Source organism: Triturus cristatus, chromosome 3_2, assembly GCF_964204655.1.
Source record: "Triturus cristatus chromosome 3_2, aTriCri1.1, whole genome shotgun sequence".
Lineage (NCBI taxonomy): Eukaryota > Metazoa > Chordata > Amphibia > Caudata > Salamandridae > Triturus > Triturus cristatus.
In genome coordinates this window covers 442,773,062-442,792,653 of record NC_140584.1, presented here as the reverse complement: position 1 = coordinate 442,792,653, position 19,592 = coordinate 442,773,062, and positions in this window count along the sequence as shown.

The window sequence follows — 19,592 nt, the reverse complement described above, 5'->3', positions numbered from 1 at the left end:
AATGTAAAGTAATATATAATTACTGTACGTTGATACAACCACCGTCGCACACGGCCTCTGGCTGTGCACCAAAAGCAAAAAGAACAGAAGATGGACATAATGCTGAACAAATCAAACATTCACCTCCAGTCACAGATCTGGGTTTAATCCATCATGTTTTTGCTCACCACACCACCCCAGTTTGGTCCCAGCCATATGCAAATCAGTCTTGACCCTGCCCTCTATGGGAACAGTCCAGCCTGAACTGCAAGGCCAGGTCCACCCTGTACCAGAAAATAGCATTCTGGTTATGGTTTCGGGGTATCACCCCACTTCAGCCAGGCTAGCTTGAATCCAATGGCACAATGAGCATGGAACCCATGTCTGGGCATACCCTGCCAACTTAGGTCGAACAAAGCAAACACAAGGAGATGACAAAGCCCCACTAACTGTGTGCATTGGGGGTTGGCAGCAGGGCCTAGTCGCAGTCAGGCCCTGCAGCACCCCCCCTAATGCACTCAACCCCAAGCTATGTATGGCCATCAGCCATGCACAGCAGGAGTTTGGTAGGTGAATGGGCACATTTTTTCAAAATGCTGCTTTGGATCTGCGGATCCATCGCGAAGTTACACTGCAGATAGCGCGGAACACCGCGGGTGATGCAAAGTATCGTGCGTAGGCTCAAAAAATAAAACCCGCACTTTCTTGCCCATGAGGGGTCACTAAGGAACCCCTCCATGTGTCCTATGGGGCCAGGATACCTTTATCCTCAGCCCATATGTACTTTTTACACTTTATTTTCTCCTTCCCAAGCCCAAGCGACAAAGAAAATGGCATCTGCAACTTTCCTGTCAGGTTGCGGCCAGCTAACCAGGGGCTTGCTTTGGACTCCAGATCTGCGGATCCAGTGCAAGTGGATCTGCAAAGGATTCAAGCCCCTAGATAAGCAATTTTTTTTTCCTTCAATAGCTCCAAGTCTACTCAACAGGTTTACACCAAATAACAAAAAGGGGTCTTTCTAGACCAAGATCTAGCTTTTCTGCTAAATTTCCAGACAGCAGCTGAACTAACTTGCAGACTAGTTTTGAAAATTTGGTGAAGATGCATCAAACGGCGCACAAGTTATTAGTAAAACAAAAAACGCTTTGTCTATGGGAAAAGTTGGTCCTAACTATAACTGCCTACTGGCTATTATAGTAGGTATGTAATATAAGTATATATATTTTTTCACACAGTGGCTTCCAAGCAGTGCAGTCTGACTGCCAGTGCAGCATTGGGGGTAAAAAACCACACACACCCTCAATATTGATTTCACAACAGGAAACTCTGCACTCCCAGAGGCTTTGACAACAGTCATTTATTTAAACAGCAGCCTTTCAAATGAATCTCACGAGGCGTTTCGATCTCCGTCTTTATCAAGTGAGTGCAGTCTTGAGTAGTGTTAATTACCATTCTTTATATGTATTCGCAGGCATTATGGGAAATGTAGTTGCCATAGTTCCAGCTTAGTGCTAGTCATAAACATTTCCCAACTTTACACAGTGTTAAATTTGACGAACGTGCATCTGGCCAGTGGACATTATCATCCAAAAACAATAACGGGCGCATCAGGGTTTCAAGTACACAGGGACTATTGCTTTCCATGCTACTTGAGGCGCCAGTCCCTCGAGGATGAAATCATGCTTGGCTGTTTGAGGCCACTGACTTGTCTCCCAATGTTGAGTACTCACACTAGAGATCAGTATCTCCTCGACAATTTCGCATGCTCTTTCACTGCAGTCCCAACACTGGGTGCTGCTGCTTATTAATCATTTTATCACAAAGTGGTTTCCAAGCAGCATGCTCCGACTGCCGGTGCAGCTAACCATTGAAGGGGCGTAAGTTATAGGTAGCTCAGGTAACTATAACTGCTGAATTTCACTGGTTTTGAACAAGTGAAATCTGAGACTAACAATAACGTCTCTGTAACCTTTGTTTATTTTCACTGAATTTCTAAGGATTTTTTAAGCCTATTTACTAGCTATAATACCCCTGTAGCATTTGTTTTTTTCCAGTGAATTTCTAAGTTTTTTAAATTCTATTTCCTAACTATAATGTCTCTGTAACCTTTGTTTTTTTCAGTGAATTTCTAAGGTTTTTAAAGTTTTATTTCCCTAACTCTAATGCCCCTGTAACCTTTGTTTTTTTTCTGTGAATTTCTACATTTTGCTAATGTGATTTCCTAACTATAACGTCCCTGTAACCTTTGTTTTTTTAAATGTTCAACTGTAACCTGTAACCTTTGAGAGTGTGCGTGTGAGTGGCTGTTTAAGTCAGAGAGTGAGTGTGTGAGGGACTGTATGGGTTTGTCAGTGGGTGTGTGAGTGACTTTATGGGCCTGTGAGTGGATGTTTAAGTGGCTCTATGGGTTAGTGACTCTGTGTGTACGTGCTGTATGGATGTGTGAGTGGTTTTGTCATTGTGTGTGAGTGGCTGTATGGGTGTGTGAGTGGCTGTATGGGTGTGTGAGTTGCATACTAGTAAGGTGGATGAAGCAGAGCCAAACAGGTGATTATGCACATTTGTTTATTTGTAGTCATTTATAGGGAGAACCATGGACTCTTCTCTCACAAGGAGAGGCCAAGAAAGAACTCATTCATCACAGTCACTACAGATTACTCTCTGATAGATCAATGATGCATTCACCTTAATGAAGGATTTCAGAGTGTTTTTCAATGTGGAATTGCTGAGAAAACACTCTTACTTTGCCTTCACCAAGCCCAGAAATGTAGGATCATTTGTCCTTTACAGAAGTGAAGCTTCAAGTGGGACACCTGCTATCTTCATATTTGTAAGTGCTTCCTGTTGAGGTTTAATTTCTGTGAAATTAGCATCATGGCCAAAAGGAACGGCACCTGTACATTTATCCAAGAAGAATCCATAATTTTGATCAAAATATCTACTCAACTTGAGTAGTTAATACTTATTAATTAGTAAGTGTTATCTTGTTTGGTAAATGCCAGGTAAGTATTCTACACTACAACTACATAATGGATCCCAAAGAAGTGTCCACCGCGACTTTCTGTGCGTTTCGGCATTGTGATTGTTCCTCATGTGTCTTCATCCCGAAATCTGTGATAACATGAATCTTCCGATAGAGGAGACAACGAGACTAGAAAGAGGTGAATCTCCACCCATCAAAGGTACTTTCTCCTAACTATCTGAAGCAAGTACTTCTTTGGCAGCGATGTCCTCATTTTCTTGGGCGCCCAGAAGATTTTTTTTCTTTTCTATATTCACAAATTCATCATGAAAAGTTGCGATATGTATATTACGCTACCGTGGATATTCGCGAAATCAACTTGATTTTTAGAAAGCCTATAAAACATATACACATTTTGTAATTAATGTGTGTGATGAGTAGTTTACTAATATAACACATAAAGTGAAATTTTCATAAGTAATTTTACGGTTCAACACTGTTTTATGCTATTTTCTATAATCGTGAATACGTCGGCATTTGCAATTATGGCGGCGTTCGTGAATAACACATGACCATGGAAGAAAGGGATTTCATTGGACAAGATACTTTTCATTATTCTAGAAAGGAAGTCCCCACCCAGTTTTCTTTTCTTTAGAATTTCAGTGCTGAGATTGGAGGTTCTTATTTCAGCAACTGCTATTTTCTTCTTGAAAATTCATTTTGAATTTTGTAAAAATATTTTCCAAATAAAATGGCATCTGTTGGCACAGATAATCAGCAGACACCCCTTTATAAAGACAGTTATTTGGAGAAGTAACCCCAAGCAAAGCGCAATCTATTGCCTGGGAGTTTTTCTCCATCCCCTGTTGGGATCGAAGAAAATGGTGGCAAAGCATGTGAAGTGCTCTTTGTGTGAGAAGACCCTATCCAGGGGAACGTCAAAGAAATATTCATGTGGCACAAGTATGTTGACCCACCTGAAGCTGTACCATTCCGACCACTTGGCCAGTGCCCAGAGGGACTGCAGTGCAGCAAATGCATCAACATCAGGCATAACAGCCATTGCACCAGGGGACCCTATACCTACCAATGCTCAACAACTTCTTCCTGAGAAATCCCAATAGCTACTAGGAATTGGGACATTTTGTTTGAACTGCAAGAAAGTCCTCACTGTAGGGGAACAATCAGTTGCTGTAGTTTTGAAGACAGAAAAACACCACAAATGTTAATTTATTTTTCTAGAATTTCACTTGTATCCCCAGTTTTTTCTGTTTTTTCAGTTAATACTCTTTCCAGTTGCAATTTTATTTGGAAACAAAAACAAAAAAATACAAAATGTTAAAAAACTACAAAAAAGTTCTAAAAAAGAGGTTCTTGTTAGAACTACCTTTCTAGGTTTAAAAAAAGATAAACTTGATGTGCGTGTATATGTATAAGAAACAGTATGGGTCAGTGAGTTTCTGTGTTAGTGAGTGAGTGGCTGCATGAGTAAGTAACTGGATATGTAAGTGTTTGAGTGAGTGGGTGTGTGGGTGTGAGAGTGGCTGTATGGGTTTGAGCATAAGAGTGTGAGTGTTTGTATGGGCAAGTGAGTAGGTGCATGAGTGGATGTATTGGTGTAATAAAAGAGCCACTCTTGTGGTTTGGCACCCTATGATGACCCTCAACTACCACCATTTTCCCTGACTTTAGTGTGTTATTTTACCCTAGCCTTAATGTAGGATGGTCCTACATATGCCTTCTTCCCTTCTGTTCTGTAATCTTGCTGTCTTTTAGTGGGAGCTGTCTAACTATTGGCTTTAACATGGTCTCATATCATCTTGCTCTGACTTTGACTATTGGCTTTGACATGATCTCATGCCATCTTGCTTTCTGACTTTGCCTTGCTTCTATGTGCACAGAATTATGAGTTCTTACTATTGGCTTTGACATGGCCTCATGTCTGACTTTGCCTTGCTCCTGCCTACACAGCAGTGCTTGCAATTCATATTCAAGGTCTTTCTGCTCCTCACTTGTTTTTCGCTCCTCACCGACCAGAGAGAACTGGATATTATCTGTAGAATGTGCATACTCTGCCTCGGAGCCATAAAACAGAGGCTTGGCCAGCCGATGTCGTGGCCTTGACGCAGACTGGTACAGGCCAGCTCGGTTCCTTCTCATGAGGAAAGGGGGCGATGTTTGATAGAAGCTTCGCCTCACAGTGAATAGAATTAAAGCTAGAGGCTTTGGCAGCCCAGGTGGAAGTTCACCACAGAGTAGACGTACTTCTGTGACGGTGTCAGAACTTGGGTCCCGGCTGGTACTTCTTCCTGGGCTGTTGAAAGGGCTTCCTCAGCTGACGATGGAAAGAATGTTGAATAGCCAGTGAGGTGTTCCTAACCATTTCTACTTTATTCTATCCTATCCTATTTGTACATATTCTTTACTCTTTGCTCCTTGTACATATTGCATTCTATTTTGATCATTTATTTCAATTGTTGATTTATTGTAGTTGATTGGCATCTGGAAATCTGCATTTATTGATATATTTGGCCTACTGTTTTGAACATTGCATTAATAATCTTATGTGTGTTGCATTCCATACATTTGGATTGGTTTATATACCTTAGTCTTAAGGGAGTGTTGGGGTTATGGGTGTGGCTTGATGGTGAGCAGCCACATTCAATACAATTGGTGAGTGAGTGGAAGTGTGAATTGGTGTATGGGTGCATCAATAGTTGTATTAGTGCCTGTATGGGTGAGTGAGTAGATGCATACCTGGCTATATAAGTGAGCGAGAGGGTGTGTGAGTAGATGTATATGTGTGAATGGGTGTGTGAGTGGCTTTATAGCTTTGTGAATGAGTGTGTGAGTGGTTGCATAGGTAAGTGTGTGGGTGTGTGAGGGTCCATAAATGGTGTATGAGAGGGTTTTATGAGTGGGTGTATGAGTGAGTGGATGGGTGCATGAGTGCCTGTATGGGTGAGTGATTGGGTGTGTCAGTGGCTGCATGGGAGAGTGACTGGGTATGTTAGTATGGGTGTGTGAGGGGCTGTAAATGGTATATGAGTGAGTGTATAACTGGCTATATGAATAAGTGAGTGGGTGTGTTAGTAGCTGTATGGGTGAGTGAATGGGTATATCAGTGGTCACATGGGAGAATGACTAGGTGTATTAGTGATTGTATGGGTGACTTAGTGGATGTATGAGTGACTGTATGGGTGACTGAGTGGGTGCATGTGCGTCTGTATGGCTGAGTCAGTGGGTATGTGAATGCCTGTGCAGTTGAGGGACTGATTTAGTCAGTGATTGGACGAGTGTGTGTGTCACTAACTGAATGGGTGACTGACTGACTGTGTCAGTAGTTGTATTGGCGACTAATTAGGTATATTAGTGACTGTTTTGGTGAGTGAGTGGATGGGTTTGTAACTATGGATGACTGAATGGGTTTATGAGTGGTTATATGGGTGAGTGAATGCTTGTGTTGGTAGCTGTAAGAGCGAGTGAGTGGGTGTGTGAATATTTGTATGGGTAAGTAAGTGCATGTAGTAGAACCTGTATTTGTAAGTGAGATGTGTGTTACTGGCTATGTGGGTGAGTGAGTGGGTGAAAGAGTGGCTATATGACAGTCTCTTTTAGTATACAGTTTGACTCTAATAAATAGTGTGAGTCATCTGTTTCAAAACAAAAAGAACATAGATATAAGTTAGTATTATTTCTTACAAAAATCTACAATAATCTTTTAGTTTCTGCAATGCATACATTCATAGTATAAACAAAAGAGCATACCTTTTTTATGCTGTAGTTGTATTTCACACTATAGCAAATCATTTCCCTTTATTTTTACTGCTCTCAGCTTTTGAACTTGTACACCATAATCAATGTACTGTATAAATATTGATCCTTGAACAGTGGGGAAAAAACAATCACACAGAATGTAAAAAAAACCTTCGCAAATCAACATCTGACTTTTTCTATTTAAATTCAATTTTGACGCTCTTTACATCACTTGAAAATACAATGACATTTGGTGGCAGTGAGGATCAGTTGCCACACCCTGTTGAACACAGTTCTTTGGAGGAGCAACCACCAGCAAAGGGGCAATACATTGCATGGGAGATTTTCACCATCCCCTCCAGGCAAAAGAAAGTGGTGACAAAACATGTCAAGTTCTCTTAATGTGTCAAGACCCTCTCCAGGAGCAAATAAAAAAAAATACTTTTGTGGCACTACGAGCATCTAACAATGTATAACTCCAACCACTGTTGAAGAAAAAAACATAAATATAAGTTAGTATTATATTTGCAAAATTTCAGAAACACATTGCTAATGCTGTAACAGTATATCACATTATAGTAAAACATTTAATTTTCCCTTTTTTGCTGTTCTCACCTTTCATGCTTGCACACCATAAACGATGTACTGTATAAAGATTCATCCTTGAACAGTGGGGAAAAACAATCACATAGATTGTAGACAAAAAAAAACTGCACAGTATATCACTACAAATACATGACACTATGCTTTGCACTCACTACAATTATTTAATCAATTGTTTTAGTTACAGTTATTGAACAAATCTAAACAAACGTATGTTAAATATATCAGTTTTAATATTATAACTGGTACAAGACTGTTAATATATATAAAGCACACTTGAATTGTGGAGATCATTTTGAAAACATCACCCCTGGTAGGCCGAATGATTTCTTAAAAACTAATGATCCACTTAGAAGAAATATTGTACACCATTTTTTTTTATCTGAAATTTTCCTTCAAACTATGGTTGCAGAAACAAGAGGTAAGACAATATAATCCCCCGATGTTACAGTAAGACCTTTGTGAAATATGATAGCCATAGTAGTATAAGTTCTTCCAAAAATTGATATTTGTCCTGCTTTGAAGTTTGTAATTTCGGTTTCCAATTTAGATTCATCTGCTCTGCATCATTGTAGCATTAATTTAAAGTATTTTCCACTTCTTCATATATGCAATGTGGACATAACATCTGATCTCCAATTTGGGCAGGTCATATTTTGGTTAGTAGTTTTGATCAATATGTTAAAAGACACAGTTTTGGTATCCGGTAGCGTTAAGTACAGAAATCGCTCACAATTTATTTGATTGGTAGATGAAAAAGAGCAATCTTAACACTCATGGTTCCATGTGTTACTTAGTCCAAATAAGTTTTCTAAAACTACAAGGATGACTATTATAAACTCCTGTGCATCTTTGTTGAGTGTTCTGAGTAAATAGTACTGATCCACTACATATATCTACTAGATCTCAATTGCCTGGAGCACAATGTATTACAGTCCTATCACCATGTAAACTTTGCAGCAGACCACACAGTGAAGACCATAATCTTGTCTGTGGTGTCTGTTCAATTGCATTTATAAGATGTGGTATATGAAACAGTAGATTGAGAACAACCTTTACATAGCAGTTGACAGAAGTGTTTGACAACTGGTAACCTATAATTTCTCATTCATTCTCTAGCTTTTTCTTCTTAACAACTTCCTTATTCTCCTTCTTTCTTTTCCTTCTTTTCAGCAACATCCATAGATTTGGTTGTGAACCTTCACTTTGGACAGATTATTAGTTTTTCATAAATGGGATACTGCCCTAAATGAGGAGCCTATTGTACTCTCTGACACAACTTTCCTGTCATCAAAATCAACCAAAAACAAACCGGACAATGTTCTTACTCTAGACAATGCAACATATGCCATACCTTCTTTAAACACTGTATTATCAATATTAATAAAAGCTTGAGATTTATGGGTAGCTACAGCACATGAGAGCAGGGGTCTTCAATCTGTGGGGCGTGACCCCCAGAGGGGCAGTAGAATCCTGGGAAGGGGTCGTGCATTTCCAGACCTCAATTCTGCCGGAATCCAAAACATCCCACCCTGCACTCTTCATTCCAATCATTAAAACGCTTCAGCTGAAGTTAATTGAGTGTCATGTGCTGTGAAACAAAGAGGCCCGGCAGACAGGTAAAACAATCCTTCAAACAAGGCTTCGTGCCAGGGTGCCTGCTTGCCTGAAAGAAATACAAATGTGCCCTAGGAGTAAATCTGTAAATGTAAAGGGGGCTTGGCAGCGATTCTGGCTTTAATTGCTCGAATCACTCCAAGCACTGTGACGGCAAGGATGTATTTTTTTTGTGGTAGTGCAAAGAGTTAACAACTGTTAAGTTATGCAAAATAAATGCATTACTTATGGTCTGGTATTACTAAATTCTAGATTTTGGAAACTACATTTTATCCTAAAACTATTTGCACAGTTTGAAGCAGTCTATTTTATAATGTGTGTAATGCAAGTATAAAATAATGACTTACACATTCACAGTGCTTTTTGTCACAGGCGGTGACCTTGTAGCACTAAAAATACACAAGCCACTATTCTCCACTGCACCAACCAAATTTAGTTCTGTGGCTCGCTAGTTACACACAGGCCTCGCAAGTGCTTTAAATAATAGGAGTTTCATAATGTACTATAGTGCATTTCCTACTGAATAACAACTTTTTACGTTAAGTTTTCATTTAAGATACCCATTATTTTATATCTAGCTACCTGATGGTGAAAGACCAAAAAATGAACAAAATATTTTGAGGCTGATTTATGAGAGGCTTGCGCCACCGGGGTGTCACGTTTTTCGAAGCTCCGGCGGCACAGGCGTCTCAAGCATATCTATGAGGCGACATAAAGTCACCCTGCGTGTCTTTGCATGGCCTCATTGATATGGAATAATGCAAGGCAGGGCAAGTCACTGCGTTGCATTACTCTGCGTCAAGGAGGCATTCCATGGGCATTAGGTGGCTGTTCCCACACAACACCCATGGTTTGTAACGCTCCCCACAGATTTGCAAAACCATGTAAACCTGGGGCAGTGCTAAAACTTTAAGCCTCCCCAGTGCAGGCGTAACAGGGAGAAATGTTTTCATTTCTCCTCGTTTTTAGGTCTCGCCTAGGCAGCGCGCTCTAGGAGGTGACCTTTAGAAATTGGTCAGCCAGCTCTTTTCAAGCACTCGTGCTTCTGCTGGCATCCACCTTGCGGGAGCGAGCAGGGGAGCGCCGACCATATGTTTTCAATTAGCATGGCAGCGCGTGCCGCTCCTCGTTCCCGCAAGCACAAGTGCTTGAAAACAGCTTACCCTCCCCCACCCCAGCAAACACTGGCTCAGATTGAGAACCGCTTTTCTCGTACTTCCTTTCACGCTGTATTTCTCTCCTTTTTTTCTTTCCTTATGTGTATTTTTAATTTTACCTCTCTGATTTTCTATTATTCTTTTCTTCTGCCAGTATGCATTTTTTCGTACTTTTATGTTCTGTCATTCCTCCCACTTTCATGCCCTATCTTATTTCTTTTCTTCCCTATTATTCTTCCTTTCTTCCTCCATCACCTATCGCTACTACATACTCCCTTGCTTCTTTACTTCCCTCTTTTCATCTTTGTTTCATTCCTGCCCTCATTTCTTTTATTTCCACCTTGTGACATGCCCATTTCACCTCTATATAGATCTCTCTATAGTACTGATGCTGCGCAAAGGTACTTCTCTGTTACATACAGATACTATAGTACTGAGGCTGTGCACAGATACTCGTATAGTACTGATCCTACCTACGTGTTGCATGTCAAACAGTTAACAACAATTCATAACCTTGGCGGCCCCTTGTGAAATTGCTCCAGGCAGCACTAAAGTGGACGAAGAGCTGCAGACACAGACTCAGACTCTAAGCCATGAAATGTATTTTCACTATGCTTGTGCATTGCACTGACGCGGATGTGCGTGTACCTCTTTCAATCACAGACTCTTTCACTAGGGAACCAGTGTTCGTTCTTCGGTCACTTCTGGGGAGGCCGTGATAACTAAGGAAGCAGGGAACCGATGCTAACATCATATTTACATTTTCTTCCCAATGTGGTGTCTACTTATTTCCCCCCAAACATGACTGCTGTGCACGTGTGTAAGAAGTACCCCCCATGTCTTGTTACATCCAGTAAACCTCTCGTGACACAGCCCTGGGCCCGGCGGTCTCCCCAGCTGTCCCAGGGCCCCCCCTCGGTTTTCATACAGTCAGCGCAGACTTTGAACCATATTTTTCCCGCCAGGGCTAAGCCCCCCGCGTCCCGCCCCGCGCTTATCTGGTAGCCATCTGTGTTTAGGGCGGGAGGGTGCCGAGGGGTCAGGCCACTTAACTCCATGGCGGGCTGTCCTGTTCGCTGCATCCAATTACGCGCATTAGGGTATCGATCCGAAGTCTTCGATTGGACGTTGCTGCGTAGATGCGTGTTAAGTACAGCATCACCCGTGTGTCTCAGATGTCAGCTGGATGGCACACACTACTGCCAATCGTCAATAATTGGATTTGTCAATAAGGAAACGTGTCAAGGTGCTGGTAAAAATTGTTCTTTGGCGCATATGAGCCGATTATGTAAACTGCCTGGCTGGAGTAGGCTGCACCCAGTGCTCTTTTCACTCTGTTACTGCTAAACTCGGTTACAATAACACCTGCCATTTACAGCGTTTAGAGACGCAGAAGTGTGGGATGAAGTGCTATATAAAACAAGTTCTTATTATACTGTATAATAAGAACTTGTTTTATATAGCGTTTTAAATGGGCCGGTACTGTCTGGTACTGAGTACCGGCACTTTTTTATTTTGCTGTTTTAAAGCGCCAAACCCATGATACTCCATGGGAAGGGAATGCCACGAGGCGAGTACAACAAAATAACCCCTAGAATTCCTCACAGAACCACATAAACTAAAGTGATGCAGAGAAGCACAACGTATGCTGGTGTAAACAAGCACAAATAATGCGCATGCGTCAGGATGAATGACATACATTATGTTTCCAGGCATGATATGTGTACCTTTTGATGAAGTTACATTTTTATTTTTGAGCTACCCTATTGCTTTGGCTTGTACTCGAGGGTTTCTTTTTGATGACAGATGTAACACAAGAAAGCACTAGATCACGGCCTGTGCACCCTGGCCTCGTGCTAAATCAGGCTTTTTGTGGTCGCATTCTCCTTTCTTTTCCCATACTCTTCATCTATTCCAACCTTCTCCTTTTCTGTGTCCTTCCTGCCCTCTTTCTTTTCTTCTTTTCTTCCTTCTTTGCTTCTATTCCTTCCCCTCTTCTTTTAATCCTTCCTTTTTTATACATCGCCATCATTCCTACGTCCTTTCTTTCACGAACACCCCTTCCTTCCTCTCTGTTTCTTCCGTCCATTTCATCCATTACTCTCCTTTACCTGCATCCTGCCCTCCTTGCTGCCTTTCATACTTCCTTTTTTGCTTTCTTCTCTCATTCTTTGCTTCTATTTTTTGCTACCATACATTTATCTTGGGTTACTTCTTTATTTACTTCATTTTTTTCGTGGCTCCATCCCCATCTATTTTTTTTTTTCTGTCTCCTTATTCATGGTTCTTTCTGACCTTTTTTCTTTCCTTTTTACATATAAGCCATTTCAGCCATTCCTTGATGGTTTCTTTCCCAATATGTCTCAATGTCTCAAATAAACAAGCATTGGCATACCCAATAGGTCTCGCATTTAGGACCTTATAAGTGAACAGATCGGAAGGGAGAGGGGACAGCGGTTGTGTGCAGAGACACAATGGTACGCACTGCTTAGAAGCTGACAGATTGTGGTCTCATTGAAGGTCTTGCTTTTTCTATTATGTTGAATCCGGCTTTACCCTGCCGAGCATTAATATAAAAACCTCCTAACAACTCCACTGAATTCCTTCGTCGGCTTTCAGACCTGCTTGGCCAACTTTATATACTGCATTCTAATTTCTTGGTCTTGGGTGATTTTAATCTGCACATTGATGACCCGAGTTACCCTACTCCTAAGCAGCTAGTGAGCACGCTGTAGGGCTTCAATCTGGAACAATGTGTAAACTGCCCCACTCATATGGCTGGTCATACATTGAACCTTATTTCTAGTATTCATTGGATGTTCTCATGAGGTCGGCTTTTTTTGTTTAAATGTTTATTTATTACTCCCTTGCGCCCCCTCCCGATGCCCCCACGGCAGGTCGTTATACCTCGGAGTGCACGTACGGCTTCCTCCGCCTGCCTCAGAGTCCCAAGGCTGCCTGCCGCTCATGGTATCCGCCTTTCTCAGAGTGATGCAGGCTCTCGGCACTGGCTACCCGCTCTTTTCCAACCCCTTCCCTCCTCTTCGCGTCGGGACACCGTTTGCACTGTAACCCTCCCCCTCCTACAACTTCCTGCACTCATTCACCCTGGAGCGTTACTGTCGATACAATGCCCATCTCCCTCGCTACTCCCTACATCATTAGCAATAAGGGTTCTCAGGGCACACAGATCGCATGCTGCATGTGTGATCTGCTACCACAGCTCGTATAGGACAACAGTAGCAAGATCACGATTAAGCCCTGGAACTGCATGGTACAGGCCTCTACAATTATCGAAAAATCACCAGACAGACACGTTTTGTTTATGTGTTTGTTTATTACTCCCTACCCGCTTTACTTAAAACACACGAGGGCTTATTTGCAAGGCCCTTGCGCTACCAGTACGTCCCTTTTGCACATATAAAAACAGAAGCACCAGTAACACAAGGGGCAAGTAAATAACCTCTATGGTTTACTGCCTTGTAAATAAACACCATGGTTGCTACAGTAGTTATTACAGTAAATATATAAGAACACATTGCTCTTTAACATACCTTAAAAATATTGCCAATAGTCCCAAAGGCGAGACCTATTGGCTATGCCAATGCTTGTTTCCTCTTTCTATGTGTGCTGCATTTTGCAGCACACATAGAAAGAGGAAAACCACTCTCAGGATTGTTTTTATGTGGGAAGGTGACCCTTCCTGCACAAAAACAATCCTGCCTATGTTGGCGCTAGGCATCAATTTGTGTGCGAACAGAAGGGGAAAGGGCAGGAATGCACCATATTTCATAACTAAGGTGTATTCCTGACCTTTCACAGTGGTGTAGGGCAGTGCAGCAAGAAGCCTTGTAGTGCTGCCCTATGCCAATGCCTCATAAATGAGGCCCTTTGTTTTTAGCCACACCTTTGACCATGCTCCCACGCTCACTGACCTTTGGTCTACTAAACACTATTTATTTTCTTTCCCCAATATAAAAATGATTTGCCGTGGGAACTGGGGGAGTTTATGGTTGTTGATAGTTGTCAATGATGAGGAGTACCAAGTTCTAGAAATGTTTGTCAGGCGGGTCCTTACGCCTAAAACATTTTGACTGGGGGGTATCGGCATCAAAAAGTTTGAAGATCTCTGTGATAGAGACACTGGGAACTGCTGCCACCGGACATATAAGACCTCTACAAGCAAAAAATGCACAACATATCAGCCAACCTGCTTCACACCATCAATCTGATCAAAGTTTATGGCTAAGTATTCAACCTGATCCCCATTTGGAAAGTTAATGAAATCAATGACTTTATCCATAGTAGTATTTATTAATCCTTCCTCAACATTTAAATATGTCGCAAAATTACTCTAAAATATTTGCATACGCGTAAACACTTTTCTAATCACGCAGTCCTGGAAACAGACATCTCCAATGAATCCAATTTTGATTGCGGTTTTCCACTTTCCAGTACTGTTACCCACTGGTGTTCCTTTGTCGATAGCTGTAATTGTCCAAATATGTTCTTTCTCCAGTTTTAATAATTATTCATTAAAATTGGAGCACTCTTGAAGTGCAGGTATTAAACAGACTATGAATTTCCCTACTTGAATGAAATTGAATATTAGCTGTGCTGCTGTGTTGTTGGAGGAAAATAGTTTCTTGATAAGACAACTTTCTAAGGAATGTTTACCCTCCTTTGTCAGAACTCCTACTCCAATGTCTTTCTGAATATTTCATTATTCCACGTCAGATGCTTGATGCATATTTTTAAGTAGTTCCTTGCATTGGAAGTTTAGCCAAATGTTTACATTGCCAATACTTCCCAAAGAATTCTGAGATTCATGATGGAGAAGTGTCTTGAAAATAGGCTGTTCTTTGGTGGGGATAAGTTGTAGTAGGTCACCAAAGACAATTAAATGCTTTCTTACAAACAGCACATCATCCTCTGTTTTTAAAATCTGCTGCATTCTCAAGTGTAAAAGGCAAACACTAGGTTTGAGATCATGCTCACATCATCAATGATTAAAAGCTACTGTTTCTTCAGTCCTCTTGAGACTTCATGACAAGCTTCACCAGATAACTTCTTGTGTTCCAGTTTATTGTTATGTTCAATAGGTAGCATCAGTAGTCAAAGTGAAGTAATTCATTTAATGTTGTGTGCAGCTAATCCATTTGGTGCTGTTACTGCATGCAACACATTTGTCCTCTGTAGGTAAGTGGTGAGAACTTTAGTTTAAAAGCTTTTCCCAGTGCCAGCTTGACCACTGACATATAAAACGATTGGATTAAATGATGTGTATGTACACTGTTTCTTCTTGTGAAGGAATCCATGCTCTATTTTCTCTTTTACCTCCATATAATTTTCTTTCTGTTCGTTGTTCTGTTGTCCAACTAACTGTTCCAATCAAGATTTTCCTGTCTCACTTATTCCATTGCAACCTCCACCTCATTCATGGCTATTGCAGCTTCCTTTTCAATAATTAGTTGTCCAAAAAGATCTTGCCTCGGTGGTCCAGAACTTTGGTTGCTTTGTGAACTCTGCTTAGCTAACTCAGCAGAAATGATTTCTTCCTGGTCAATCTCATCATTTAACATTTGCACATAGTTTGGAAAGACTGAACACTGAATACTGTCTTTCACAGCATTGAAAGACTCTTTATAGCAGTCATAGTCTCCAAGTAATTCCGATTCAGCATGCTAAGGCTTGGAGAGTTATAGAAGTGTCAAATAGAAAAACTCTCTTTTGTCTGGAGTTTGGCAACTTAATTTTCTGTGATTAATTAGATTTCCTTTTGCGTATCTGGCCGAACAACCATCACATCCAACTACTGCATATTTCCCTGCTTCTATATTTTCTGTTACATTGCTTCTATATCTGTAGTTTGAAGCACTTTATAAAGGCACATGTTTTCTAGATGTTGACTCCTTCTTGGATTGTATGTATCTACCATATTTGATTTTACAATGTCCGTAATTTCCGGATCAAACTCTGCAAATCTCTTCCCACATCTCCTTCATCTCTGTCTTCTCTGATTTTGCAATTTATAAAGCAATGTACAGAGCAATAGCAAAGAGTTGTCTACAAAAAACTGCACATTCCATATTAGCATTTTACATTTTGCGAATCACAGGGTCATAGTCATTAATATACTCAGAGACCTCTTTACCTCTGAGGTTTTCTGTGCTTTTTGGTGATTTTCATGTCAGTGTATTTCTGACTGCAGATAAAACACTGTTCACTCTTCCTTGGGAAATGACAGGTCCTAGAAATCCAAAACAGCATCTTTAGTAAAACGTTCCTTTACATCAGTATTTTTGATGGCAAGACTTGCCACATCTCTGTGTTCGAAAGTGCAAAACTTGGTGTCTGAGGCCGGTTTCATTATTGTCTTTTGGGATGGCACATATAACATACTGTTCTATGAAAGAGGGTACAGACTCATTCATCATTGTCTGTTCCAAATTTTGGTGCATCTTTATCCATAAAAGCACGTGAATATGTGAAGCACCTCTTGCTTGGTACTCTTCACACCAAAAGAAATCAGTTACTTTGCCAAGATGAGGATTTGTGTTATTGCAGATAAAAGACAGCAAGGTTTGAAATATGTGGTTGAGATATCTAAAACATTAGCAGGATCCAAAGAGCAAAATTCTCCTGTTGTCTTCACATTGATGCCCCTAATGTGTGCTTTTCTAAAAAATATTCAAGGAAGTCTTCCAACACGTCCGCTGCACAACTCAGTGTCACACGCCAAGTAGCGACACCTAGGTTTCTCATCATACATTTGAGATCTCCATGACGGCGATACCAATAATCATTGGTTCTGCGTTGGCATGCCTTCAAATTAATTAAGTTGTAGTCCAACTTTTAGTCCTTGCCATGAACTTTGTCAGCAAATTCCTTTGCAGAGAGATTTTGTAGGTTAACTCCTGTCTTCAGTATGTGGTTTACAACATATAATAGTACAAACAAGTCACTCTCAAATAGAAGATGGAATATGTAGGGAATATACTGACGAAATCCAGGATCCTCTCAATATAATCTGGTTGACCGATATTCAGATGTTGGTTTTTGTATGGGGCGGTCATCATAGCATCCACCTGCTCCAGTGGAAAATAGTTGTGGAAAACAGTGAGCCTCTAACCATTTCTCCCACACTCATAGGAGCTCCCTTTGATTGTTTCATTTGAATGAGATCAATAGCATTACCAATAACTTCTATCGAATGCAGCGGATGATGGCTGTAATGTTCATTAATTTCTTCTGATCTGAATAAATCCACTTTTTCAATCTGGCAACTTGATGGTAATGTTTCATCCTCTATCCAAGTTACATCTTGAACATGTTAGACCCGGAAGGTCCCAGGGACCACGACTCCGACGCGGTAGCTTGGCACGAGGCGGGAAGGCACGCCGGAAGCTATGTGTGAAGTAGTTGTGCAGCACACACTCACACTGACCCAGTAAAGCACACGCAATAAAGAGCCACCACTCCAGGTTCATTGGCAAAAACAAGTAGCTTTATCTATCTTTGGTCAGGATTATAAATGCAAAGCTCGCACAGGGTGCAGAATAGGCGGTTTCTCTAACTTCAGGTTACTACAGATAACACTTCTGATGCACATGTTCACTAAAAGTAACATTTCTTGTATTCATGGTCATCATAGGCAACATTTCTTATGCCCCGGTTCAATTAAAGACAACGTTTCCTAGGCAGGAGGGGCATCAGCATCTACAAATTAACTTCTGCGGCAGATATTCATTATGGACAACAAGCCCCCTTCTATCCAGTCCTTCAGGTAAAACTGCCATTCAAGTACAGCACTAAGTAACAGTTCTGGGTAATTACACAGCCTATTCAGGCCATAATCCTTTGGCGGCCATCTGCTCACTTCAGGGAATGAGGTGCTTGGGCCCCAGGAGCCCCTAGGGCCGTCTCTGCAGTATTTGGTATTTTGCCCCTTGTAGATAACAGTCTGGGGCCCACAAAGTCAGCTCCAGCCAGCAGGGGGGTTAACTACGGCCCCCGCCGCTTGGCCTAACTCTCTCTAGTGCTGGGGACGGTCACGAGGCTGCCATACTGCTTCAATCTTGCTCCCCGGCAGCCCTGCCACTAAGAATGGGATTGCCTCCCTCCCCGGGATGCACCTGGCGCTGGGGGGAAGGCGAGACTCCTTCAGCAGCTCCTTTCCCTCGGGGCTCTCTAAGGCGGGGAAGCCGATCTGGGGGCTCCCACAGGCAGCGGACCCCCTCCAGTTAAGATCGGGACCGGCTCCGGACCTCTGTCGGCCTCGAGACCCGGGAGCCAATCCATGCGCGGCTTTAAGGAGGCGCGGCCGATGCCCAGGTTGCTGAGCAACGCGCGCTCCAGGCCCAGCATGGCCTCCGCTGCAGCCGTGGTGGCCCTCCCTTGGCTTGGGGGCCGCGGTGGCATCCAGGGGCACAGCGCTCTTCTCTCTTCGGCGCCTGGGCGGCAGTGGTGATATGAGCCCCTGCGTCTCTCCACTCAGCGGCACCTGGGCTGCGGCAGTGTTTTCGGCAGGCAGAGCTCCTACAGGGTGAAGCACTCCCGTGCAGGTACCTGGGCAGCAGCGGTGATCTTGGGCAGGCAGCGCTTCTGGACTCAGCGAGGAGGGGGGGCACAGCCTAAGCGCTCGTAGGAAACGGCAAGTTCTTTCAGGACAGCGCCTAATTAGCATAGCGCTAGCAGGAGGCGGCAAGTTCTTGCAGTATAGCGCTTGGATGACACAGCACTTTACCTGGTGGTTCCCCTGCATCAGCAGTGCTCACAGGTTCCTCAGCGTTCTGGGATCTCAGCGCTAGTTGGGGAGATCCAGGTGTTAGGCAGCCAGCGCTTCTTCCCTCAGCGCTGGCAGTAGATGGCAAGAATTAGTTGCCGGGGTTAGTAGCAGTGGGTGGGAAATCTGGTAGTCCTGAGCAAGCCCACTGGAGTTGGTATCCCTGGTTCCCCTCACACCTGGCAAGGTCAGCAAGCTGGCAGGATCACTCATCTATCTTGTGGCAGCAGGGCCTAAGGTCAGTCAGCCTCAGTAGTGTAGCCTTCCCCTAGCTCAGCAGCCTATACTCCGGCGGAGGGTCCCCAGGTCCAGTAGTGCACCAACTGCCCGTCAGGTTTCCCTCCTTTACCTTTATACTCCTAGGTCAGGTGACCCTACAAAAAGGCGGCAAGTTCTGGCGCCAGCCTGGGGGTTGGGAAGATTCTAGAAGGCTCTGGGGACTCTGTGGTGGCTTCTCTGGTGACAAGAGGCGGGACGCTCAGAGTTACAGTAGCATTATGTCCCAGCCTGATCCCAACTACTAGCACGCAGAAGGACAGTGGCCACTCCGCAGTAGCACGGGCCTATGGCAACCATATTGTTAGGAGAGAGCACCTGCACCTCAGCACTGTTCAGCAGCAGTAAGGCGCCCAGAGTCCTATGTCCAACAAATAAATGGTGGTAAAAACTGAGGCAGAAAGGGAAAAGAAATGCGGGGTAAGACCACCCTAGGGCTGATAGGTCTAACAGAACA